The sequence below is a fragment of the Gorilla gorilla genome, chromosome 1, assembly GCF_029281585.2.
Source record: "Gorilla gorilla gorilla isolate KB3781 chromosome 1, NHGRI_mGorGor1-v2.1_pri, whole genome shotgun sequence".
NCBI lineage: Eukaryota > Metazoa > Chordata > Mammalia > Primates > Hominidae > Gorilla > Gorilla gorilla.
This window is the reverse complement of record NC_073224.2, coordinates 180,774,251-180,800,571: the sequence shown is the minus strand read 5'-3', so window position 1 is coordinate 180,800,571 and position 26,321 is coordinate 180,774,251. Positions and strand designations below refer to the sequence as shown.

General features: G+C 42.7%; 1 long non-coding RNA gene across 1 annotated transcript; it reads right to left on the bottom strand.

Annotated features, from left to right (window-relative positions):
• Positions 1-13,442: 13,442 nt before the first annotated feature.
• Positions 13,443-24,457, bottom strand: LOC134757159 (uncharacterized). The gene is made up of 3 exons (XR_010130842.1): positions 24,343-24,457; positions 19,420-19,631; positions 13,443-14,823 (listed from the first exon to the last, which is right to left on the bottom strand). It is a non-coding gene; the product is annotated as an uncharacterized lncRNA (long non-coding RNA).
• Positions 24,458-26,321: the final 1,864 nt, after the last annotated feature.

Genomic DNA, 26,321 nt, shown 5'->3' with positions numbered 1-26,321 from the left:
ATGTGGAAGCTGAAGTCAAGAGAAATTGAATAACTTCCCAGAGTTACAACATGTACCAATGTCATAGGCTACACTTGAACCCCCTATCTCTGGTTCCTAAGACTTCATTTTTTTCAACAATTTCATTATTATGCTAAAAAGAGGGAGAGTAAGTAATGTTTTACATTCCTTTAGTACATGATTAAGATCTATGCATATTAAATCTATATGCACATGTATGTATATGTATATATTATGTATGTATGTACATACCTGCTTATAGGTGTGTGGGTGTATATGAGTGCTCACATAGTAAATTATGTAAACTAGGCTCTGCCGGCCCAGTGCCAAGATCTACAGGGAAGCAAAAAAATGTAAAGATTTGCTGGAATGGCTTGAAATATTTGACTTTTGGCGTTGTGTAATTCAAACACCTGAATAAACTCTCTGTCTGATTTTCACCCAGATATTTACTCAGTACAGATACTAGCTCTGGCTCAGTGATCCAGTGGGTGAACTGATCAGCATTCCTTCCTGTAATGCTCTCCTTGCTTCTGCTATTTCTGCTTCTGAACTTAGAATAATAAAACTACCAAATGGAAGCTGGGCACATGGTCACCCAACTGGAGACTCCATTTTTCATCTTTCCTTGCAGTGTGGGGATGTGACGTAGGGTAAGCGATGCCTGAAACCTCCAGGTCACCCTCTTTAAAAACAAAGTCCCTTATGCTGGACTTGCTTCTTTTTCTCCCTGCAGGCTGGAAATGGAATAAGACAGTAACCCAGCCTCAACCAGAGATGAAGCCAACACTGTAGGAATGGTGCAGAAACAAGTTGGAAGTCACCTGGGGTGCCCTGTGGAGCAGAGCCATCCCACTCACCTGACTACATTCCTGTGGACTATTAGGTAAGAGAGAAATAAAGTTCTATTTCACGTAAGTCCAGTGTAGGGATCCCTGGTACACTTACCCCGTACCCTACCTAATGCTTGTGGCTTTACAGGGCGGGCGTTAATTCACACCAACATACGAACAAGCACCTTGGGCAAGAACTCAGTCCTCAACAGCCGATTGAATCCCCAAGTGAGAGACTGCTCTGCAGGAAGCAGCCTCAGAGGGACTGATAACGTCCCCATCATAGCTTACAACAGTCTCATACCCACCTTCTTCTTTGATCCTCATCACAAATATATAGAGTAAAAATTAACTATATTCTCATTTTGTCCAAGAAACCAGTTCTTGAACAAGTTTCTTGCTTATGTGAGTAAGGGACATGAAACAAAGCTTGCATCACTCCTGGTCTCCCCAAACAAGGAGCTCCGTGGCAGCGTGAGGCTACATGAAGGGAATCCTGAGAGTGATGCCCTTCCCCTCTTGCTGCAAAGCAACAAAGTTCGCAAACAGCCTCAACAATACTAATGTAAAATGATACAGGAATTTAAGTGACCTTACTTTAAATCAGCCTAGCTCTCTCTCCCTTGCCAACTTTGGATTTAAGTTGGCATAACCAGGCAGCCTTATGCCTGTAGCCCAGATTTTGCCCATTGAAGTCATATTTTTATATAATTTCCTAGCCTGCAGCACACTTACATTCTCATTGTTGTCTTAGGACAAACCTATGAGGTAAGTATTTTTCTTTTTCTCATTTTTTTACAGATGGAGAAACTAAGGCTCAGAGAGGTTAAGCAACTTGCCTCTGGTAACACAGTAAATATATGAGATCATCAACATTAAATACTCAATATCTTGCCTGGCCCTTCTGAAGTGCTTAATAGCATGTTAGTTACTGCTATGAGTAGTAGGAAGGGATGTAAATTGAAGTCCCCTGGCCTTAAATCCACTATTCCACTTGGCCTCTGTCCTGCCTGTTGCTTTCCCTCCTGTACCTGAGTCTGCCTTGGTAACCTACCCAGCAATTATGATGGCCTCCCTTACATGGTACTTTTCCTGTGCCAGGAACTGTTCTACACGCTTTCCAGTTATTAACTTACGTCCATGCCCTCCAGCCAAAAACCACCAGGAACACAACTGTAGTTGAACAAAATTGAGCTTATTGATGTGTTGCAATGAGGGAGAAATCACGTCATAGAGATTCATGGGGTGCCTCAGTAGAGGGTATTAGAAAGCACTTACATGATGTGAGCTTGAGTTAGGTGATAATGGAGAGAGTTTAAGGAAGTGGGGGTTTGCTCTGTATTGGGTGCTGCCAGGAAATGGGGATGATCCTATGATTGAGTATTTTAATGAATCTTATCTAGAGGGAGAGAAGACTAGAAGGAGGCCTAAGAAGTCCTTAGTAAAGAAGCAGCAATCACTCACATTAGTTGGGAGATGCAGATATTTGGTATTTTTGTGGTTTGCACAGTGACCCTGTTTTTGTCTGTGCTTGGCAAAAAATTATAAAATAGTCTTTTTAAAACTTTTGTATCACTTGTGAGATTATTCATGTTCCATGGGAGAACACCTCAACCTAGCCATGAGTGCCAGGCCAGCACCCAACATGGAAGCCTAGCTTTCAGTGCTGGGTCAGTTCATAGTCCTGTGAGAAGTCAGGGAGTGCTTTTCTCTTTCTCATGTATTTAATCTCCATAACGCATTTATGGGTTCAATTCTATTAATATGTCCATTAGATAGGTGAGGAACATGAGACACGGAGGACTTAAGTAACTTGCCAAGGACACACAGCTAAAACCTGAGGAGCTCAGGTTGGAACCCAGGTGATGTGGCCTCAGAAATCTTCTCTCTTAACCACTATGATACCCCGGACCTCTGCAGTTACCCCAAGAGGGGTCCTGCTTGATTCTTTCTTGGCCTCATTCCATCTGTGAGCCCTTATCATCTGCCCTTGGTGGGGCACACCTGCCTATTGTGGACCATATGTTGTTGAATCTCTGGCTTGCTTGGGTACACACATAGCTGGATTCCAAGATCCACAGTGGGCCAGACTTATCATCTGGAAAATAGCTGAAATTCCTGACACTGACAGCCTGCCTGTAGCATTCGTTCCTTCCCATCCCAAACTCTCTGCAAACCTACTCCACCCGCTGTGTTGGACACCCCCACCACCACCCCTCATTACTCCCCAGTGACCTCCCCACCCTGGTGAATGAGAATTCTTTCTGGAGGGGCTGAACTTTGGGCCTGCCCAGCCCCAGCTGCCTGTTATGACATCCTAAAAGAATCTGACTAAGGCCCCCGGGGTGTATGTTAGACACTGCCTGCAAGCTTGGAGGCAGTGTGGCCTAGAGGATGAGCTAGCTGAGTTCCCACTCAATAGATAGTTACTCAGCAAGTTACTTAACCTCTCTGAGCTTCACCAGCTGCAAAACTAAGGGCAATTGGTGTTCATCTTGTTGTGTTGGTGGAAGGGTCAGATGAGACAATGTATATTTATGTGTAAAGGCATATTTGGGGAAGATCTCCTACACACAAATGCTCTGTATGCAGTATTTTTTTTTTGAGGGGGTGGGAAATGAAAAAGGGATTAAGTTTCACATCTGTGTTGATATGGAATAGAGAATGAGCAAGGGAGGGCAAAACAGCTACAAACTGCTATGCAGGAGAAGTCCTCCGTAAATACTAATCTTCTCCTCTTCCTATAAGATAGAAGTAGCATCTGATTAGGGGCTACATCCTAGTGATTATGAGTGTAGACCCCAGAGTCAGACTTCTGTGGTTCAAATCCTTATCCCATCCAATGCTAGTTGTGTGACCTCAGGTAAGTTACTTAATCTCTCTGGGCTTTCATTTTTCTCTTCGCATATGAAGCAGGAATAACACCGTGCTTTGCACAAATGTTGTGAGCATGCAGGGAGCTGACTTCTGTGGAATGGTTGAACCATGACAGGCTTTCAGTCAATGTGGGTTCCCTTCTTTACCCCCCTACCCTGCTAGGGTGTTTGCATTTTAAAAGAGACTGAAGGGAAAAGGGCAGCCTAACTCCTAGGCATGAAGTGTTAACAAAGCAATTTCACGCTGCAGGGGACTCAAGGAAGGCAGCTACTCCCTGACCATACCACAGTGTAATCACCTATTGTGAGCAGTACAGTGTGGGGCTAAATCCTGCCAACATGGGATCACTGGGGAGTCTCAGTCTCTGAAACACCTAGTAATGCAAGATATTGAATTTCATGGAAAGGGTTTTGGAGTTAACATCAGAATATCTGCGTTCTTCATATGATGCCGCCATTTTGTGGCATTGAGCAAGTCACTCAACCTCCATCATTTTCTTCTCTCCCTCCTCAATAGCAGAAAGAAGTTTCTATAACCCAGAGGTAAGGCACTTTACTTTTGTTTAGTCCTTACAATAGCCCTCTCCAGTATGTAATATCATTAACCCCATTTTACAGATGAGAAAACCCAGGCTTACAGGGCTTGAGGGGCTTGTCCAAAGATACGCAGCTAATGAGCAGCTGGGCTTTGAACCTAGGCAGTCAGACTCTAGTGCCTGTGACTTTGCCACGAGTCCAAGCAGCATCTTAAGGTTTCCATGTCCTGATCCAAGCCCTGGAGAATACTTGCCCCCTGTTTTCTCCCAGGTAGTTCTAAAATGAGATAGGCCAATGGATATGACCATGATGTACTTTGTTAACTGTGAAATGTATTGCCGAGATGTGATGCTGTCCTGCTTACTGTGGCTATGAAGGGCAGCATTAGCACAGAAGCCTATAGCATGGATATTTTAGAAGGGCAGATTTCAGATATAAGTGAAGATGGTCTTGCCACAGTGAGACCATCTTGAGTGAGCTGGGCTGTCCCTACCTCCCCCAGCAAAGGAAAGCAGCAGGGGGATTCATTCATCATGTATACAGGACCTGAAGTTCTTAGACCGTGAAGCTCCTAGCACAGGGCTGGAATCAGGGCAGGTGCCCAGTTCAGTGAGGTCCCCTCCTCTTCCTCTCATTGGATGCTCTCCAGCCACTTCACGTTTCCACTTCACATTCAGTAAATTCTCATGTTTCTGTGAGGTTACCAGAGCCTGACTTGACCTGAATGTAGTTTAGCCAACTTTATCACAGCTCAGGGGCTGGGGTGGATATGTAGAGAGAACATTTTTCCTGAACTCTGGCTCAGACTCCTTCAACATCTGTTGAAAACAAGGGAGTTTACCACACAGCCCTCTCACAACCAAGTACTCAATTAATGCTTGGCTCCCCAGAGCGACTTTTCTGAAGAAAAACACCAGTGTTTAATTTTTCTTCACCTCTGTCCATCTTTCTGAGAGAAGGACTCCTGAGGCCAATCATGGAGAAAGAGTCTTTGGTGTCCCCCCTGCTGTTTGTTGTTCTAGTAACCTGGGCCAAAGCATGCAGAATGGGCTACTCAATGCACCCCAGTGTGACCTCCACCCTATAGGAGTGAGAGATGGAGGAGGGACTGGGGTATGGAATGATTAACAAGAGAGCAGAGGCTCTTCATGAACTTCTGTGTCACAGCCTTGCTCTGAGAGGGTAGGAGAGCCCTATTTTCCCAGGAAATGGTATGTTGGGGCATGATGGGGGAAGGGGGATGCTATGATTGCCACCAGGACTTTCTCAAACTTTTAAGATCTTTCGGGTTGTAGGTGTGGTCAACCCAAAGTGTGGTCCACAGACCTGCAGCACCACCATCACCTATGTGCTTGAGATCATTTGGAGTGCAGAATCCCAAGCCCCACAGCAGCTAATGCAATCAAAATCTGCACCTGATCAAGACCCCCAGGCGATGCTTGGGCACACTCAAGTTTAAGAAGCACGATCTAGACAAGATTGACTCAAAGCTCCCAACTGTGTTCCATGGAAGTTCAAAGCCCTAAAGTGGGTTCCATGGAAGTCCAGATCCCTCCCCCAAATGTCTGTGAACTCCCAGGGGGCTTGAAGTCTTGTAGTTGCCTCTGGAAACAACTGCCTCTCTGCATGGGACAGTGTACAGCTTGTGTTGCCCTCCCCATTCACTTGCTCTGTCTATTCCATGTCAACCTGGATGGAAAACTAACCTCTTCTTCAGTTACCACCAAAAACCAACTCATACAGAGCATTTATGTATAGGAGATTTTCCTAAAATGTGCTAAGAAGGAAGAGTGAAACAAAATATGCACTTTAACCACTTTATATTGAACACGAAATACCTCTGTTCTTTGACCACAAAACAATAGACAATTTTCACTGGCCCCTTCACCCCAGATAATCCCTACCCTTCCCCACCTCCCTGGATCATCTCTCACCACCTCTCCTTTTTGGCCCCTCTCCATTCTTCTTTCCCTGACTCCTTCAGGAGCAAAACTCCCCTCATTTCCTCATACAGGGCAGTAATGAAATCTTTTTTATTATCTTTACAACATGCTCTCAGGGTCCCCCTTCTGTCCTCTTTGCCTCAAAAAGACAATGCCTCACACCCACGCTCTGAGGCATGATTCACAGGGGCCAAGAGGTGGAAGCAGCTGGAATGTCCATTGACAATGAATGAACAAACAAAATGAGGTCTGTATACACAAAGGAGTATTATTCAGCCTTAAAAAGGAAAGAAATTCTGACACATCCTACAGCATGAATGAACCTTGAGCACACTACGCTAAGTGAAATAAGCCAGACACAAAAGGACAAATATTATAGGATTCCACTTATATGAGGTACCTGGAGTGGTCAAATCCATAGAGACAGAAAGTAGGATGGTGGTTTCCCAGGGATGTGGGGTGAGGAGAATGGGGAGTTAATGTTTAATTGGTACTGATTTTCAATTTTGCAAGATGTAGAAGTTCTGGAGATTGGTTGCACAACAATGTGAATATATTAAACACTACTGAACCATATACTTAGAAGTGGGTAAGATGGTAAATTTTATATTATGTGGGTTTTGTTCACCACAATTTCAAATTAAATTTTTAAAAAAACTTGGGCAAGGTGTTTATTCCTTTGAGTCTTAGTTTCCTCACTTCTACCTTGGAGATGAATGTGTCTATTCTCCTCTAACTACACCTCACAAGGCTGTTTTCAAGCTCACATGAAGTGATATTACTGAAAGACAAGAACAAAGGGATTTCTTTCTCAAGAGCAATTCCAGTGCTGAAGTTGAAGATAACTCACTTTTCTTTATAGCTAATGTGGCTTCCATTTCCCCTGCCCATCCTTCCCAACCTCCCCCACACTTCTCTTCCTCTACCATCACTTTAATGTTGTTGAGTCAATGTTTATTCCCTCCCTCTTTTATGCTGCTATTCTCCCTGGGATTTCACTGAATCTCGAAGCTTCAAGTACCATCTGTGGCCAGATGAACAACAATATGTAACTCTCATCTAGCTCTCTTTCCTAAAATTCAAACTAATACATCCTACTGAATTTATCCCCTATGCACCTCAACTCAGCATGCTCAACATTGAACTCAGATGTGTTATTTTCCAAAGGTTCATTTCTCTCTTGTGTTGTTGTCAGAGGCAGCAACAGTGTGTTCATGGCTCTACTTCATGTATCTTCTTCATTCCAAGACCCAGGTTGAAGGAACAGCCCATATTTGGGACATGCTATTATTGTGGAAGAGAAAAAAAAAGACTTGGCTGAACCTTGCAAGTGGTTCTTAATGTTTCTGCTTGTACTTGGCCTAAATCATTCCCATTTAGGTACCATTGGCTAAAACAAGTCATATACCCAAGTCTGGTGTCAGTAATATGGAGAAGTACATCCCTCCTCCAGAGAAACACTGAAAGTCACAGAGTCAAGTTTAGGATGCAAAATTCTTTTACCAGGAGGAGGAATAAAGAATAATATCCAATCACTACGGACACACTGCCTGTGTGTGAGGCTAGCTCCATCTGCAGAAGGGCTACAGTTAGAAGAGTACCCAGATCTCCTCCAGCAGGAACTTGAGGAGGTGCTGACCTCCTGAAAGGAAGAAACTGAAGGCTTGTGGGAAAAGTGCTGATCTCATGGGAAAATAATATCTGAAAGACAATCCTGCCTCAGCCCCTCCAACATTTGAAATGGCTTAGGAAAATCATTTCATATTCTGGGCCTCCTCTGGAGTGTCTTTCACTTGCCCATGGCCTTCCTACAAGAATCTACAGGAGTGAGTTCCCAGCAGCAATGTTAGTATATTGTGACCCCACTTCTTGACAATGTTTGATGGGATTAGGGGAAGGCTCTTGACCCAGGCTAGTCAAACCAGAGGTCCATCTGTGGCAATGCAGAATCCAAAAAAGAGAGGTACAAGTTCAATCTACCCTGTGGCTGGCATAATAACATATGAATTTGGGAGCCTGCCATTCCTCCAACTATATGCACTGAATAGCTGAGAAAGCCAATCTGCAGAGAAAAAATAACTAAAGCTAAGTAGAGAAAAGGGGAGAGAAGAAGAGAGGCCACATTGCTTGGGTTCCCTATGGCTTTCTTTGTTCCAGTTGTTGTCATTTTCGGGGCTCTTCCCTGTAACTCATTCATGAACTTCAGTTTGATAAGTCATACTTACATCTTATGATGAATTTCTCTATTTAGTTTATACTAGCATTAGTTGGTTTCTGTTGCTTGCAACCAAAGGAACTTGGAGCAATTCACACTCACCTTCCTGAGCATTAGTTTGTTCACCTGAAAAATTACGATAGTGATGCTGAGTTACAGGATTGTTGAAAGCATCAAATGGATGTGGGAAATGCTGTAAAATGGAATATTATTGCAGGAAAGAGATACCATGGATGGAACAAAATGGCCAAGAGAGAAATTTTGCTCTAAACTTTTTAAATGCTGATTAGAAAAATAATGATAGAAACTAACCAGTAATTTATCAGAATATACCAGACACTGTTTTAAGTATTTCTTTCATGTTGACTTCTTTAATATTCACATCAAGTTCATTTTGCACAGGTTTTATTCTTATCTTCCATTATGCAGTTGAGGAAACTAAAATGTAAAGGAGGTTTAATAATAGGATGTAAAAAAAAATTAACTGGGCGTAGTGGTGCATGCTTGTATTATCGGCTACTCAGGAGGCTGAGGCAGGAGAATTGCTTGAACCTGGGAGGCGGAGGTTGCAATTAGCCAAGATTGTGCCACTGCACTCCAGCCTGGGCAACATAGCAAGACTCCATCTCAAAAAAATAAAAATAGTAAAAATAATAAGATGTAAGAGGGACCTAAAAGCCAAGGTCACATAATACTAAGTGGCAAAGTAATATTCTTGGCATTTATATCTATTTTCTAATCAGTAAAATGGCACAAATAATAGATATTCCGGGATGGTGCTTTGAGAATAAACTAAGATATCTTCATGATATATATGGCCCATAATAAGAGATAATTAATCACTTTCATAAGAATACTCATCATAAAGCTATTTCCTTGTTGCATTGCAAATGAAGAAAATAAGACATGAAATTATGAAGAGATAAACTTCAAATAAATAAAAGGCAATTATGTTTACACAGCAGGAGATGGACTCTTAAAGCCAATTAACCCAAGTGAGGAATAGGCTTGAAAATCTGTAGTACTTACCATGAAACATGGCCTCAGGCAACCTCAGATTAACAGCTCTCTGGCTGACTCTTTCTAGGGCAATGAATACACCCAACTCTGCAGTACCTGTTGTCAATACAATCTGTTTTTTCTTTTATTCTCAGCCTTGAAAATGGCATGTCTCCACTGATATAAAGTAGAGGGAGACAAAGACACTGAGAATTACTATATACTACCGTATCTTGGAGGTTCTGTGGGCATGATGTCATGTTATAAATGAAAAATGGGAGCTCTAAGAGGTAAAGGAACATGGCTTCAGTCTAACAACCAGTCAATGGAAGAGTTGGACTTCAAATACAAGTCTTTACAACCTCAAAGTGCCAGCTTTCCTACCCTCATACCTTGCGATTCCTTGTTAGGTACCTTAGCTGCTTACCAAGTTATCTAATGTCAATAATTCAAAACAACCATAAACATTTATTATCTGACAGCTGCTGTGAATCAGAAATTCAAGAGCAGCTTAGCCAGGTGGTTCTGGCTTGGGGTTTGTCATGAGGCGACAGCTGAGATATCAGTCAGGTCTACAGTCATCTGAAGGCTTGACTGGGGCTGGAGGATCTGCTTCCAATTGATATGGCTGGCAATTTGGTGCTGGTTGTAGGAAAGAGGCCTTGGTTCCTCTCCATGTAGGTTTCTCCATAGGTTGCTTGTTTCCTTACAGCATGGAGGCTGACTTCCCCCAGAGCAAGCAACTGAAGAGAAACAGTGCCAGGTGGAAGCTATCCTTTTTATGACCTAACCTCAGAAGTCACATAGCATCACTTCCACCACATTTTATTAATTAGAAATAAATCTCTAAGTCTGACCCACATTCATGGGAGGGAAACTAGGTTTTGCCTTTTAAAAGGAGGAGAATTATGGACTTGATTTAAGACCACCACACTTCGCAACATGAGAATGAACTGGCAGCTCTGGAATGAGTTACCTGTCCTCTGCTTTGAAGGAGTCAGAGGCTTCCAATATGTGTCAGGTTAAAGATCAAAATCCTCAGCATGGCCAACAAGGTCATGCATGCTCTGCCCCTTGCATGCTCTTAGTCTCAAACCAGGTCTTTCCTCACTTTCTATCAACACTTGGACTACTTTTATTTATCCTAAAATGCCACGCTTTTCCCTGCCTGAAGGCCTCTGCAGAGATGTTTGCTTGGCCCTCTGTGCCCTCTCTTGACTTCCTTTTGCCTTGTTAACATTCACACATCCTTCAGATCCTGTCAGAGGCTTTCATAAATCTTTGGATTGTTCTAATAACATTTTTTTCATTTACAGTTAGGTATAGGTGTGATCATTTGACCCATTTGTTTTCCCTACTAGTTTTTAGTCTGTATTGAGACTGCATCTATTTTTTACTCACTGTTATGCCCTCAGGATTTTGAATACTGCTGAGCACATAATGTATATTCAATCAACTAAAAATGTGTTGAATGAATGAATGGATGCCTAGACAGCATTCTTCTCATAGCTGGAGGTGTGCAAACACAAATGGTCCCATCTCTTTACAAGTGTGTTTCAGGGGAGATTTTAGCATCCAGTCAGGGTTGACCGGATGACTTTTGAGGTTCGTTTACTTCAGAAGAGTATTTGAAATTCTGTTAGTCTGTGATCCTCTAGTCTCCACTCACTGGCCAGCAAACTCTGCCTCCTTGGCTGACTCACCTGTGGCCCACCTCTTCCCTCTCCAAAGACACACCCTCTCATGAGGTAGCATATCTTAGGCTGAGCTAAGATACGGTCACATCAAGCACAAGGAAAGGCTGTTTTGGAAGCCTCTGGGAACAGCTGCCTGGTGCTCTGAGGGGGCTCAAGTGATTGGGTCCTCTGTGACTCCTTTAAGAAGCTTTACAACGTTAAGGTTTGTTCTAAAAATAAGCCCGCAAGGCTTTTTTAAAAGCTTCTAAAACCATATGTCCACAACAGCCATTTTTTGAAGGGCCAGTGAGCCTTTAAAACCTTCAAAACCCACTACTTGGCCTGCCTCCCATAGTGGGGAAAGTTCAATATGTGGCGTATTTAAAAACAGACCTGCTTTTAAGTCTTCTAGAATCTGCACCTGAAACATTCTGCTCCTATCAAAGTGGTTCAAGATGGAGATCAGCAAGTATGAGGCTTGTTTCACATTCATCTGGAGGCCACATTCATCCCACAGTGAACAATGACCCCAAATAGCCACAGAACTGCAACTAATAGAGAGATTAGTTCGAGTCATTCTTTCCTGTTGACTCTCTTCTCCCATAGATATCTTCATACTATAGCATGTTGTGGACAATTCCATTAAGTGCATAGGCACACATACACACACACACGCACACACGCACACACACACACACACACATACACGAACCATGGTGTGTCCAAGAAAAATGTCCACCCAGATGGAGTGCTTATCTGATTGTCAGTAGCAAGTAGGATGGAGCATTCAGGTGTTAAATTGCTTTCTCCCTTTCTTTCTTCTCTCCCTTCCTCCCTCTCTTCCTTCTTTCCTTCCTTCATTTCTTCCTTCCTTTTTCTCTTTCTTTTTTTCACTTCTTTCTTTCCCTTTCATTTTTTGACTAATATAAGAGCCAATCATGTGCCACATACTGAAAATCTACATTTTGATGGGAAGGCCGGGATTAGGGGTTAGTGGGGAGCAGTAGAAAGGATATCCTGATTAATCAGAAATGCACCCTCCCCAAAGACATGTTACGATTTGTAGAGGGTTGGAGAGGGGTGGGGATATGGTACGCCATATTTCAGGCTCCTTGAATGCTTCAAATCTCAATAAGGAAGTTTTTAAATAGGTAAGGAAACTGAGACCCAGAAAGGTTAACAGTATTGTGGATGATCCCTCGGGTCTATTAGTCTCTATGTATACATGTCTTGCTGCTTCCCTAGCAGAAGAAATCTAGCCATTTATAAACAGCTTACCTAGAGTGGGGACAGGGCTCAGTGTTAAGAGAGGTATCAGTATGACATCATATGGGTGTGCAGAGGAAAGCAAAATCCCTTCCAGCTAACAGGACCAGGGAAGGTCCTAATGTAGCTCACTGGGGCCATGGTAAGGTGGATTATCTCTTCCCTAAACCAGAGAGCTCACCTCAGTCTTCTTTCTGTGCAAGTGAAATATCTCCGGTTTCTTAACAAACATCAAAAGTCAGGCTGGGCACAGTGGCTCATGCCTGTAATCCCAGCACTTTGGGAGGTCAAGGCAGGAGGATCACTTAAGGTTAGGAGTTCGAAACCAGCCTGGCCAAGATGGCAAAACTCTGTCTCTACTAATAACACGAAAATTAGCCGAATGTGGTGGCAGGTGCCTGTAAGCCCAGCTACTCGAGAGGCTGAGGCAGGAGAACCTCTTGATATCCTGAAGGCAGAGGTTGCAGTGAGCTGAGATCATGCCAGTGCAGTCCAGCCTGGGTGACAGAGCAAGACTCCATCAAAAAAAAAAAAAAAAAACCACCCAAGAGAGATGATTGCCTACTTACTTCCACTCAGTTAAAGCATCATCAGAGGGAAGGTACCAATCCTTGTTCTATGACATTTTGACAGATTCTCACCCAGCTTGTGCTCACATCCCCAGTGACAGGGACCTTACTACCTCATAAGGTAAGACAGTTCTGGGCAATTTACACTATTACTGACTTATTCTCTCTGTCAAGCCACAATCTGTCTCCCTGTGTTTCCACCCACTGGTTCTATATTCTGCAGTTGGAACATCAAACTGGTTGACTCCTATGATCATAATAGTCCTACAATACATGAAGACACTTTTCACTTGCTCCCTGGATGCTTCTCTTCACCAAACTAGACATCCCTGATTCATCCTGGTATAAAGAGGTAGTATGATGAGGTAGAAAGTACATTGATTCCAGAAAGGGACTTAATATTAGAGGCATGAATCCCAGCTTCACCACTTAAGAATTATAGATCTTTGGGCAATTTATTTCACCTCATGAAGCTTTAGTTTCCTTATCTGCAAAACAGTGATAATAGTATCTATCATAGAGGGCTACTGCAGAGATAAATTGAAATAATCTATGTGAAACTATTATCAGAATGCCTGGAGTAAAGGAAGCATATAGAAGATGTTACCTAGTGTCAGAGGGAAATCCTGAGAATTGAAGTATTTCTTCCGTTTGGGTGCAGAAAACAATGAGCGGAGAACTCACTTTAAAGAATCATGGCACTGAACAGGTTCTTGGGAACCCACAGCAGTTGTGTGTGGACTGAAAGTCTCAGGTGCATTCTTTGCTTTTTTTTTATTTTTTGAGACGGAGTCTGGCTCTTGTCCCCCAGGCTGGAGTGCAATGGCGCGATCTCGGCTCACTGCAACCTCCACCTCCTGGGTTCAAGCGATTCTCCTGCCTCAGCCTCCCAAGTAGCTGGGACTACAGGCACCCTCCGCCACACCCAGCTAATTTTTGTATTTTTAGTAGAGACGGGGTTTCATCATGTTGGCCAGGCTGGTCTCGAACTCCTGACCTCGTGATCTGCCCGCCTCGGCCTCCCAAAGTGCTGGGATTACAGGCATGAGCCACCGCGCCCGGCCAAGTCTCAGGTGCATTCTGAACTAGCCCCAAGAGCAGAGATTCTCAAATTTTAGCATCCACCATAATCTCTTGGAGGGCTTGTTAAAACAGAGTGCTGGGACCACCCTCAGAGTTTCTGATTCAGTGAGTCTGGAGCGGGACCTGAGAATCTGCATTTCTCACAGTTCCCCAGATAAAGCTGATGCTGCTGGTCCAGGGACCACGCTTTGACAGCCACTGTCCTGGAGCTTAAGAGGAGATATGTAAGAAGTTCACAAAAATTTTCCTGAGCACTGTGCATGTGCATTTTATATCTTATCTCAACCAGTCCCCCAAACAGTCCTTCAATGGACCTGTGTAATCACTTCCTCTTTAGAGAAGAAGAAATTAACATTGGAGGTTCATTAACTTGCCCTTTTGACACAGTCAGTAGTGGAGCTGAGGTTGAAATCCAACACTGACTGCCTCAAAATCTGTGCTCCTAATGCCCATTTGGCAAAGGAGTAGACTGAGGCACAGAGAGGTTAGATCTTACCTAGGTCACATATGCAATAGGTAGTTGAATTGGTTTTTAATCCAGGTCTGTCTGACTTCAAAATCCAAGCCCTGAACACAAGCTTCTGTATGATAAAGAGTATGTTGAAGGCCATATTCATTCCAGCTTGGAGCCTCGACGTGTACCCTGGTACTTGATTTTCATTTTGTCCTTTCCTCTTTGCTTGACTTCTTTAGGTAATTGACTTCTTTCTTGAGGTACTTGATGGGGCAAACCTGGTCTTCCTGGTGCTCGAATGACCACAGAAGGAGAATAACTTAGAACAGGCAGTTCTTCATTCTTCCTCAGCTGGTGTTTTTCCTTCAGCGTCTGGAAAGAAATTTGGCCTCTGCACACTTTAAATTGGACTATCAATTACTTGTGCTTTGAATATGCAGAGCTCATTAGGGCTGTGTTGGCCGCAGGAGAGCACCTGGACAGGGAAAAGTAAACTTGCCTCAGCTATTTCAATCTGTGCCACCCCTCCGGAGTGGAGCCCAGACTCAGGTTGCCAGGCAGTAATGCAACCAATTATTTCTGTCCTCAGTTACTAGGTCATAAATCCTGTCCTGGCACGAAGTCTCTGATTTCTTATGGAAGAAGGTTTAGTTTTAGGAATGACTCTGCTTTCTCAGTATGGGGTTGTACAGACATGCAGTGGTTAGGACTGTTGGACTTGAAGTCAGAGTGTTGCTGAGACCTCATTATGGCCCTGTCAATAACCAGCTGCATGTAACCATCACATTCTCACTCTATTCCTCAGCTATAAAATGGGGCCAAGTACCTCCCAAGTTTTGCTCAAGTGACACTTGTTTGAGAAAAGAGGTTAGGCATCTGTAAGAGACAACTGAGGATAGTTGGGTTTATGTGAAGTCCCTGGTTTGGTTTTCTAAAGGGAAAGTGCATATAGAATCCCATACTCTTTTCTGCTCTGGGGCCTTTGCACATACCTTACCCAGAATGTTCTTCCTTCAGCCCTTTGCATACCTGAATTATTCACACTCTTCTCTTAACCCTTCAAATATCACCTTTTCAAAGATGCCTTCCCCAGTATCCTATCCAAAGCTTCCTTTTCTCTCTGTGTCCCAGTTACTCTCTAAAACACCACCCTCTTTCTATCCTTTTCAACATAAAACACAACATGTGCTTATCTTGTTTATTTCTTTGATTGCATGATTGTTATCTAATGATTTCATGTGCTACCAGGTTGTTTATATGCGACCTTCTGAATGAGCATTTGCCTGCCCTCTCAGTGAACTGCACTCTCCTGAGATTGAAAGGCCCGCTCTTTAAAAGCTGTCTTGTAACTGCTCATCTGTGCAATTCAGGTTTTTCAAACTGAACCACCAAAACAAAATGCAGAAGAAAATTGAGTGCTCTGGGTGACACCTGATCTAAAGGTCTTGTATTCATTAATCTAGCTTTATTGTTTTTATTCATGGTCATTACGTGCTATAAATTTGATCTATTGTTTTAAAAATAAGTAGCAGGGAAAATAAAATGAAAAAAGGTAATCCTTGCTTTGAAGGAACTCAGTCTAAGAGGTGAGATACACAAAGTAGCAGACAATCACAGGGCAATTTGGTAAGTTTGCTGATAAGTGTAGCAAAACTACATAGAGACTTTCAAGGTGAAGAAGCATGGAAAAAAATAGCATGAGCAAAGGCAAAGGTGAGAAACAGCATGGCATGGTCAGAGACTTACAAGTAGCTCAGTGTCTGCTCAGTTTAGTAGAGGGAAATGGAAAGGAATGTGTTTCAACAGGTCATCAGGAGCAGATGAACAAATACCTCCAGGCCTCACCTCTCCATCGTGACTTTGGGTTATGGCTGTTTGTTTACTTGTGTATAGTCTGGATTCCAGCTTCTAGGTCTGCAGTACCAAGAAGAGTGCCTGCCCAGAATCAATACTTGGTTATTTGTAGAATGAGTTTTGAATAAAAGGACCAGTTCTCAGGGTTTAGGGAACAGGTGCAATGAAGGCAGCAGGTGGCAGAGATATCTGCATGGTTGGCGACAGGGACAACCATACTGGGGAGAGATGAAAGGAGTTTGCACTTTGATTGATGTGTAAATACTTCACAAGACTTGGCCCAGCAATTTGGCCAAAATAGCACTGAATGTAGATTAATAATCCTAGCTTTACAGGTCATAATCAAATATCATTAAAATCTGGTAGATAACACAGAATAAAGGAAAGTTAGAGCTATGATTTTGTAATTCCCCCCAAATGTTATTATTATATATATCAGCATCTAGGTTCAGTTGTCTACCACAATTTAATGGCTTTACTAATAAACAACTAAATGAACAAAAGGATCTTTTGGTAACGAAGGTTAAAAATTCAGGATTTGGAATCAAATAGATTCAATTTCTGAATACAGTTTTGCCATCTTCCATGTGACTTTGAGACAAGCTAACCTTTCTGACTTTCAGGTGTTCTTTCCATAAAATAGGCTGAAAATACAAATTTTATTGTGGTAATTAAGTGATGTATGTTTCTATTATCTGCTGCTGCCTATCAAACCACCCTAACATTTAGTGGCTGAAAACAATGAATGATTAGCTCTCACAGTTTTGTGGGTTGGCTGAGCTCAGCCAGGCAGTGCTTGCTTAGAGTGTCTCAGGTAGTTGCAGTCAGATGTTGGCTGGGGCTGAAGTCATCTGAAGGCTCGACTGAGCTACATGTCCAAGATGGTGCGCTCATCTGGCTGGCAGTTGGTGCCAGCTGGGAGGTCAGCAAAGCCTACGAACTGAGGCACTTAAACATGGCCGTTCTATGTGTCGTGGATTGGATTGCCCAAAGCACTGGGGCTGAGTTCCAAGGAATAGTATTACAAAGACCCACACAAAAGCTTCAGCTTCTTGTGAGCTTGCCCTGGCTCACAGAGCATTATTTCTCCCACGTTCTGGTGGTCAGGTAAGTCACCGAAGCCAGCCCAGAGTCAAAGGGAAGACTTAAGTTAACTTCACCTCTTGATGTAGGAACTGGGAGCAGTCATCTGTGGATACTACCAACCACAAAGCCCATGGCATACCATACACACAATGAATATCAGTTCACTCTGCCCAATTTTTACTTTAACTCATTACTTTTAAAAAACCTTCAAATATGTATTTTTAGAAAGTTCAAGCTGAGCAAAATTGGACTTTAAAAATGGTCTAAGAGAGTCTTTTCTTATTCTACAGATGGGAAAACTGGAGCCCAAAGGATGGAAATACTGAACCCATGGGCTCTGTCACTAGACTGCATCCCAGGGCCTCAACATAATATATTCTTAGTAAGTATTTGGTCATGAAACAAATAGTTCTGCAATTTCTTTGCTGTTTTAAAGTATTTCCACATATACTACTGAAAGGTAAAGTGAGAGAATGGAAAGTTCCAAGATTTTGAAATGAATAGATTTGAATTAGAATTCTAGCTCTTTTTACTTCATGATTTCAGGCAAGTTGGTTAACTTCCCTCAGCCTCAATTTTTCTAACTCTAAAGAAAGTCTAATAAAACATAGGTTACCAGGACACTGTGTGTGCTGAGGTCAAATAGCTGATACAAAACAAATGCTCAGTTTTGGCAGCCATTTTTATTTTTTAAGTTTCACAAAAGCCCTGTGAGGTGGGCATTGGAGTCCCACTTTACAGATTGGAAAACTGAGCTTTAGAAAGAGTGGGTGGTTTGTTTTGTATCACACAGCTAGCAAATGGCAGCTCTAAGATTCGAAATTGAGCTGTGATTCAACTGGGGAAGTACCTTCCTACCAATCAACCCCAGACTCACTGCCCACACACCCACCTTCACGGTCTTCTTTAAGAAGCAGAACAGAGATCCTGGGTAGAAACAATTTTCTAAGCAAATTCATATTCAGGATTTTTTCCATGAAGAGAAAGCAAATTTCCAAATATCATAGTCTGCCCAATAATCTAACACTTTAGAATTTTTAGTTTCCATGTTTCTTTGATCTTCAATAGCACACGAGATAGGAAAGGCAAAGATTATCACGACTATTATATAGATGAGAAAATTGAGGCTTGGTTTTAGCAAAAGGACTATGGCTATATGACTATGCTGGGAAGAGAGTGCTGATCATACTCTTTGCCATTGGATACATAGGAAATGAAAAATTAAAGGGAGCACAGAAGATTTTGACTATAATCCTTTCATCCTCATTAAACTGGTATCATAACTACCTTTGATAAGCCAGTTGTGAACCTTGTCAAAAACTACAACAGCCCTGGAGGGAAGGACATAAACAGTGGGTAATTAGAACAAGAGTGAGGCAGAAACCATAGGGGAAGGAAAAGAAAACTAGCTACTCAATGGACAGGCTCTGGCCAGCCCCCAAAGGAGCTGCCCTCCTTAATCCACTGCACAGGGAAGGATTCTCCCTGGTCCCCCACCCACCCACTCACCCACCCCTTTTAATTGCTGATCCCACTCTTCATGCAGATGTTAACATCTGCCCCTGAACTCAACAAGGGGCCAGTCATTTGAAAGAAGGCTACTCCCATCTGTGAATGGCACAGGTTTCAGAAAGGTTATTTGGAAATATGTGCTCTAGGTCCCATGAGAGAGTGACTTGAGAGGAAAAGTATTTTTTGTTGTTTTTGCTGATTGTTTTTTGGGTTGCTTTCCTCCCCATCTACCACCCCTTCCCCTACTACCAAGAAAATGCACTTGGGTCCCTTTTCCGACCCTTTTTCCTCAAAGCAAAATCAGTAATTTCAACAGTTTCCCATTTTCAAAAGGTGAAAAAGCAGAATGATGGCCAGGCGAGTTCTCTGGCCAGAAAGAAGCCCAGCTGGTATACACCATTTTTCTGCACTTCCCCCGGGCAGCCAGATGACTAGGATTCAAGGACCAGCCTACCACTTTCCAAGCTGTTTGCCTTGGACAAATGAGTTATTGCCTCTGAACTTCACTTTACTCACCTGTAAAATGAGGAGACTCCAGAAGAATGAGAAGATTCCATGAGATGACTCCAGCAGATCCATTTCAGAAAATACTCTGTGTGTGAAGTTATTACAAGGAACTTGGCAGGCACACTCCCCTTCACCTATGGGGCTTTTCTTTTTTCTTCCATGAGAGCTTCTACCCAGATATGCAGATAGAAGAAATGTATTGGTCCCAAAGACAACAATGTCTGTGAAGCAGGATTCAAAGAGATGAAGGGAGGGGAGAACAAGCCTTTCAAATTATAGCAAGTGGGTAGTCTTCAACTGCTTTTACTTCTTTTTAAAATTGCAGATCATACTGGGGTAACCTATTAGAAAGAACCCTGTCCTGGAATCCTGGAAAAGAGGCCCTGCTAGGAGCTGACCTTGGACAAATCACTCCCTTCTCTGAACCTCACTGTTCAGGGGGCTGAGAACAGAGGGTCCCTAAGGAAGAGTGTTGTATGAGAACAGTCTCCTCTCTTGACCCAAGCAAACCTGGCTTCAAATCTCAACTCCTGTGGCTGACTAGCTGTATGATCTTGACCTTTCTCAGTTTCCTCATCTATAAAGCAGGATTAATAAAAGGTACCTATCTAATATGACTGTTCTGAGAATAAAATGAAATAAACTACATAAGTGATTTGACATTGTGCTTGGTTTACAGTAGGTGTTTAATAAAAGGAAATTGCTATATTATTAAAACTGTCATCATCATTATTGTTGTTAGTCTATAACTGTTGGAATTTCAAAAAGGCTCTACTCCTGAGTTTTTTGTGCTCTTTAAGTTGAGGTCAGTCTCAGCAAGGTGTGTTCTGAAGGGCTACATTCTCCCCAAGGGTCACACACCACCACCGGAGAGGGTGTGCATCCCATCTGGTGCACAACTTAAGAAGGGAAATCATGCCCTCCTGTGTCCTTTCTCCAGAGCCTCCTGTTTTCCTCCTAGCCTTGCTCTGCTGGCCCAGGTTTAAGAGCTGGAGCTGCTGTGCTATGGGCTTACACTGGTCAGGCAGCCAGGAGGAAGAGGAAACCAGAATAAACATGTTTTGCAAGACCAAGTCTGGTTTAAATGAAAGCAATTCTAAATAAGGACAATACAGTCTTATAGAGCCAGTGCCTGGGCCGCCTGTTGGCAGCTTCCTCTACAGAGGGGTTTGCCATGGAAAACCAAAGGTCAGACTGATAAGCTGAAACTGCCTGCAGCCAGGTTGGCAGGAGGCTCATGACAAGACCTCCTCATCCAGCATTTGAATCCATCCCAGGCCAGAGGATGTGATTACAGAGGCAGGGAATCCAAGGACCCAGTCTGGCCTCCAATCCTAGCTCCTCACTCACTCTCTATTGTAAACTAAGGCAATGATAAACATTGCCTATCTATCAAAAAAGAAGAAAAAAGAAAATTGTTCTGGGTTCCTGTGAAAATAAAAAGAGATGTTATGTCAATGTGGTTATAAACTGTAAAGTGATTTGCAAAGCTCAAGAGTTAGAAATAGGTTTTAATAGTTCCCCTGCCTGCTAGCTGTGTGACCCTGGGCAAGTTCATTTATTTTTCTGAAACTCAATTTCCTGTTTTGTGTGTTTCATATTTGTCCTGAATTCTAATGATTCCAGGATTCATCAAAACAGGAAAGTATAATAACTTGGTTTATTAGTTTCCTGTGGCTGCTGTAACAAATTACCACAAACTTGTCGGCTTAAAACAATAGAAATGTATTCTCTCATTGTTCTGGAGACCAGAAATCAGTTTCACTGGTCCAAAATGAGAGTGTCTTCCCAGATACTCTAGGGGAAAATCTGTGCCTTGCCTTTCCCAGCTTCTGGTGGCTGCCAGCATTTCTTGGCTTGTGGCTGCATCACTTTGACCTCTACCTCCATGTTCAAGCTGTTTTCTCTTCTGTGTGTAGTCAAGTCTCCTTCTGCCTCTCCCATATAAAGACAATTGTGATTTCATTTAGGATCAACCTGGGTGATCCAGAACTAACTCCTCATCTCAAGACTCTTAACTTAAATCTACAAAGTCTTTGCTAACAAGGTAACTTACAGGTCCCACAGATTAGGACTTGATATCTTGGAGTTCCATTATGCACCCTTAATGAACTTCCCTTTGATTATTAAAGAGATGGAGAGTCTCAGAAGGATCTCATCATTTAAAAAAATCTCGAGATGGAAGCTGAGAATCAGGAAGGGACTATTGAAGCATGTCAGAAATAATAATGTTGAAATTCTTTATATTATCATGCCTTGAAGAGAACCCCATCTTAGTTATCTCTTTATCCCAACCAAGAGACCTAGCAGAGATACTCAAAAAATAAATGAATGGATGTATGGAAATATATGCATATATTTGCACTTCATCTTGAGTATGGCAGAGTGGTTGTGTGAACAGATTGAAATTAGATGACCTGAGTGAAACCCTTGCTAGTTGTGAGACTTTGGACAAGTTATTTAATCTGAGAGGCTTTAATGTTCTCCCATATAAAATAAAAATAATTGTATGATCTACCTGATAGAATTTTGCAAGGATAAATGAGGTGATCTGTGTAAAGGAATTTGCACAGTACCTGGCATGTGATAACTTTTATATATTAATTAGATATTATTAACTTTAAAAGTTCAAGTTTAACATATCATTTGTATATACCAAGAATTGGCTAATTTTGGAGGAGAGGGGAAGATGACTAATTTAGGGAGAAATAAGAGGACTAGAAATATATTTTCAGACTTACGCTAAACAATTCCACGAATTGTTTTCCATTCCATCTTCAACCCAGATTCTACCAAGACCAAGAATGAGTTTTGTCTCTAGGTTTTATTCCTTGGTAAAAGACTTTGATGAACTGAAGTCTTTATTTTAGGAATCACTTCATGCAATAAATATATTCTGAGTACCTATGACCAAGAACCTTTCTGAACTCTCTTCTTCTGGAATGATAGGAATAAGGCAAAGGCTGGACTAGACATTAAGAGTGCCATAGGTCCACAGCTACTGTATGGTATGGCTCTAAACCACAATTATGGCTCAGGTGGTCAGATGGACTTGGGTGAGGACAAGATTGGCAAATAAAAGAATCGTATCTTCGGGAGTGGCTGGCAACATGGCCGAATAGGAACAGCTCCGGTCTGCAGCTCCCAGCAAGATTAGTGCAGAAGGTGGGTGATTTCTGCATTTCTAACTGAGGTACTCGGCTCATCTCATCGCAACTGGTTAGACAGTGGGTGCAGCCCATGGAGGGAGGGCAAGCCAAAGCAGGGTGGGGCGTTGCCTCACCTGGGAAGCACAAAGGTTGGGGAACTCCCTCCCCTAGCCAAGGGAAGCCATGAGGGACTGTGCGGTGAGGAAAGGTGCATTCTGGCCCAGATACTATGCTTTTCCCACGGTCTTAGCAACCTGCAGACCAGGAGATTCCCTCGGTGCCTACACCACCAGGGCCGTGGGTTTCAAGCACAAAACTGGGTGGCCCTTTGGGCAGACACCAAGCTAGCTGCAGGTTTTTTTTTTTTTTTCATACCCCAGTGGCACCTGGAATGCCTGTGAGACAGAACCTTTCACTGCCCTGGAAAGGGGGCTGAAGCAAGGGAGCCAAGAGGTCTAGCTCAGCAGATCCCAGCCCCACAGAGCCGAGCAAGCTAAGATCCACTGGCTTGAAATTCTTGCTGCCAGCACAGCAGTCTGAAGTCGACCTGGGACCCTTGAGATTGGTGGGGGAAGGGGCGTCTGGCATTACTGAGACTTGAGTAGCAGTTTTCCCCGCACAGTGTAAACAAAGCCACCGGGAAGTTCGAACTGGGAGGAGCCCACCACAGCTCAGCAAAGCCACTGTAGCCAGACTGCCTCTCTAGATTCCTCCTCTCTGGGCAGGACATCTCTGAAAGAAAGGCAAAAGCCCCAGTCAGGGACTTTTAGATAAAATTCCCATCTCCCTGGGACAGAGCACCTGGGGGAAGGGGCGGCTGTGGGCGCAGGTTCAGCCGACTTAAACGTTCCTGCCTGGTGGTTCTGAAGAAAGCAGCGGATCTCCCAGCACAGCACTTGAGTTGTGCTAAGGGACAGACGGCCTCCTCAAGTGGGTCCCTGACCTTCGTGTCTCCTGACTGGGGGACAACTCCCAGCACGGGTCGAGAGACACATGATACAGGAGAGCTCCGGCTGGCATCTAGCACAAGTCCCTCTGGGATGAAGCTTCCAGAGGAAGGAACAGGCTGCAATCTTTGGGGTTCTGCAGCCTCCCCTGGTGATATCCAGGTAAACAGGGTCTAGAGTGGACCTCCAGCAAACTCGAGCAGACCTGTAGCAGAGGGGTCTGCCTGACTGTTAGAAGGAAAACTAACAAACAGAAAGGAATAGCATCAACATCACCAAAAAGAACGACCACACGAAAACCCCATCTGAAGGTAACCAACATCAAAGACCAAAGGTAGATAAATGCACGAAGATGAGGAAAAACCAGCATAAAAAGGCTGAAAATTCCAAAATCAAGAATGCCTCTTCTCCTCCAAAGGATCACAACTCGCTGTCAGCAAGGGAACAAAACTTGACAGAGAATGGGTTTGATGAATCGGCAGAAGTAGGCTTCAGAAGGAGGGCAATAACAAACGCCTCCAAGCTAAAGAAGCATGTTCTAACCCAATGCAAGGAAGCTAAGAACCTTAAAAAAAGGTTAGAGAAATTGCTAACTAGAATAACCAGTTCAGAGAAGAACATAAATGACCTGATGGAGCTGAAAAACACAGCACGAGAACTTCATGAAGCATACACAAGTATCAATAGCCGAATCGATCAAGTGGAAGAAATATTATCAGAAATGAATGATCAACTTAATGAAATAAAGTGTGAAGACAAGATTAGAGAAAAAAGAATGAAAAGGAATGAACAAAGCCTCCAAGAAATATGGGACTATGTGAAAAGACCAAACCTACCTTTGGTTGGTGTACCTGAAAGTGATGGGGAGAGTGGAACCAAATTCAGAGCTGAATTCTACCAGAGGTACAAAGAAGAGCTGGTACCATTCCTTCTAAAAATATTCCAAACACTAGAAAAAGAAGGACTCCTCCCTAACACATTTTATGAGGCCTGCATCATCCTGATACCAAAACCTGGCAGAGACACAACAAAAAAAGAAAACTTCAGGCCAATATCCCTGATGAACATCGATGCAAAAATCCTCAATAAAATACTGGCAAACCAAATCTAGCAGCACATCAAAAAGCTTATCCACCATGACCAAGTCGGCTTCAGCCCTGGGATACAAGGCTGGTTCAGCATATGCAAATCAGTAAACATAATCCATCACATAAACAGAACCAATGACAAAAACCACATGATTATCTCCATAGATGCAGAAAAGGCCTTTGATAAAATTCAACACCCCTTCATGCTAAAAACTCTCAATAAACTAGGTATTGATGGAATGTATCTCAAAATAGTAAGAGCTATTTATGACAAACCCATAGCCAATATCATACTGAATGGGCAAAAGCTGGAAGCATTCCCTTTGAAAACCAGCACAAGACAAGGATGCCCTCTCTCACCACTCCTATTCAACATAGTATTGGAAGCTCTGGCCAGGGCAATCAGGCAAGAGAAAGAAATAAAGGATATTCAAATAGGAAGACAGGAAGTCAAATTGTCTCTGTTTGCAGAGGACATGATTGTATATTTAGAAAACCCCATCGTCTCAGGCCCAAATCTCCTTAAGCTGATAAGCAACTTCAGCAAAGTCTCAGGATACAAAAATCAATGTGCAAAAATCACAAGCATTCCTACACACCAATAATAGATGAACAGCCAAATCATGAGTGAACTCCATTCACAATTGCTACAAAGAGAATTAAATACCTAGGAATACAACTTACAAGGGATGTGAAGGACCTCTTCAAGGAGAACTACAAACCACTGCCCAAGGTAATAAGAGAGGACACAAACAAATGGAAAAACATTCCATGCTCATGGATAGGAAGAATCCATATCATGAATATGGCCATAATGCCCAAAGTAATTTATAGATTCAGTGCTATCCCCATCAAGCTACCATTGACTTTCTTCACAGAATTAGAAAAAACTACTTTAAATTTCATATGGAACCCAAAAAGAGCCTGTATAGCAAAGACAATCCTAAGCAAAAAGAACAAAGCTGGAGGTATCACGCTACCTGACTTCAAACTATACTACAAGGCTACAGTAACCAAAACAGCATGGTACTGGTACCAAAACAGAGATATAGGTCAGTGGAACAGAACAGAGGCCTCAGAAATAATACCACACATTTACAACCACCTGACCTTTGACAAACCTGACAAAAACAAGAAATGGGGAAAGGATTTCCTATTTAATAAATGGTGTTGGGAAAACTGGCTAGCCATATGCAGAAAACTGAAACTGGACCACTTCCTTATACAAAAATTAACTCAAGATGGATTAAAGACTTAAACGTAAGACCTAAAACCATAAAAACCCTAGAACAAAACCTAGGCAATACCATTCAGGACATAGGCATGGGCAAAGACTTCATGACTAAAACAACAAATGCAATGGCAACAGAAGCCAAAATTGACAAATGGGATCTCATTAAACTAAAGAGCTTCTGCACAGCAAAGGAAACTATCATCAGAGTGAACAGGCAAACTACAGAATGGGAGAAAATTTTTGCAATCTATTCATCTGACAAATAACTAATATCCAGAATACACAAGGGACTTAAGCAAATTTACAAGAAAAAACAAACAATCCCATCAAAAAGTGGGTGGAGGATATGAACAGACACTTATTTTATTTATTTACTTTTTTTGAGATGGAGTCTCGCTCTGTTGCCCAGGCTGGAGTGCAGTGACATGATCTTGGCTCACTGCAAGCTCTACCTCCTGGATTCTTGCCATTCTCCTGCCTCAGCCTCCCGAGT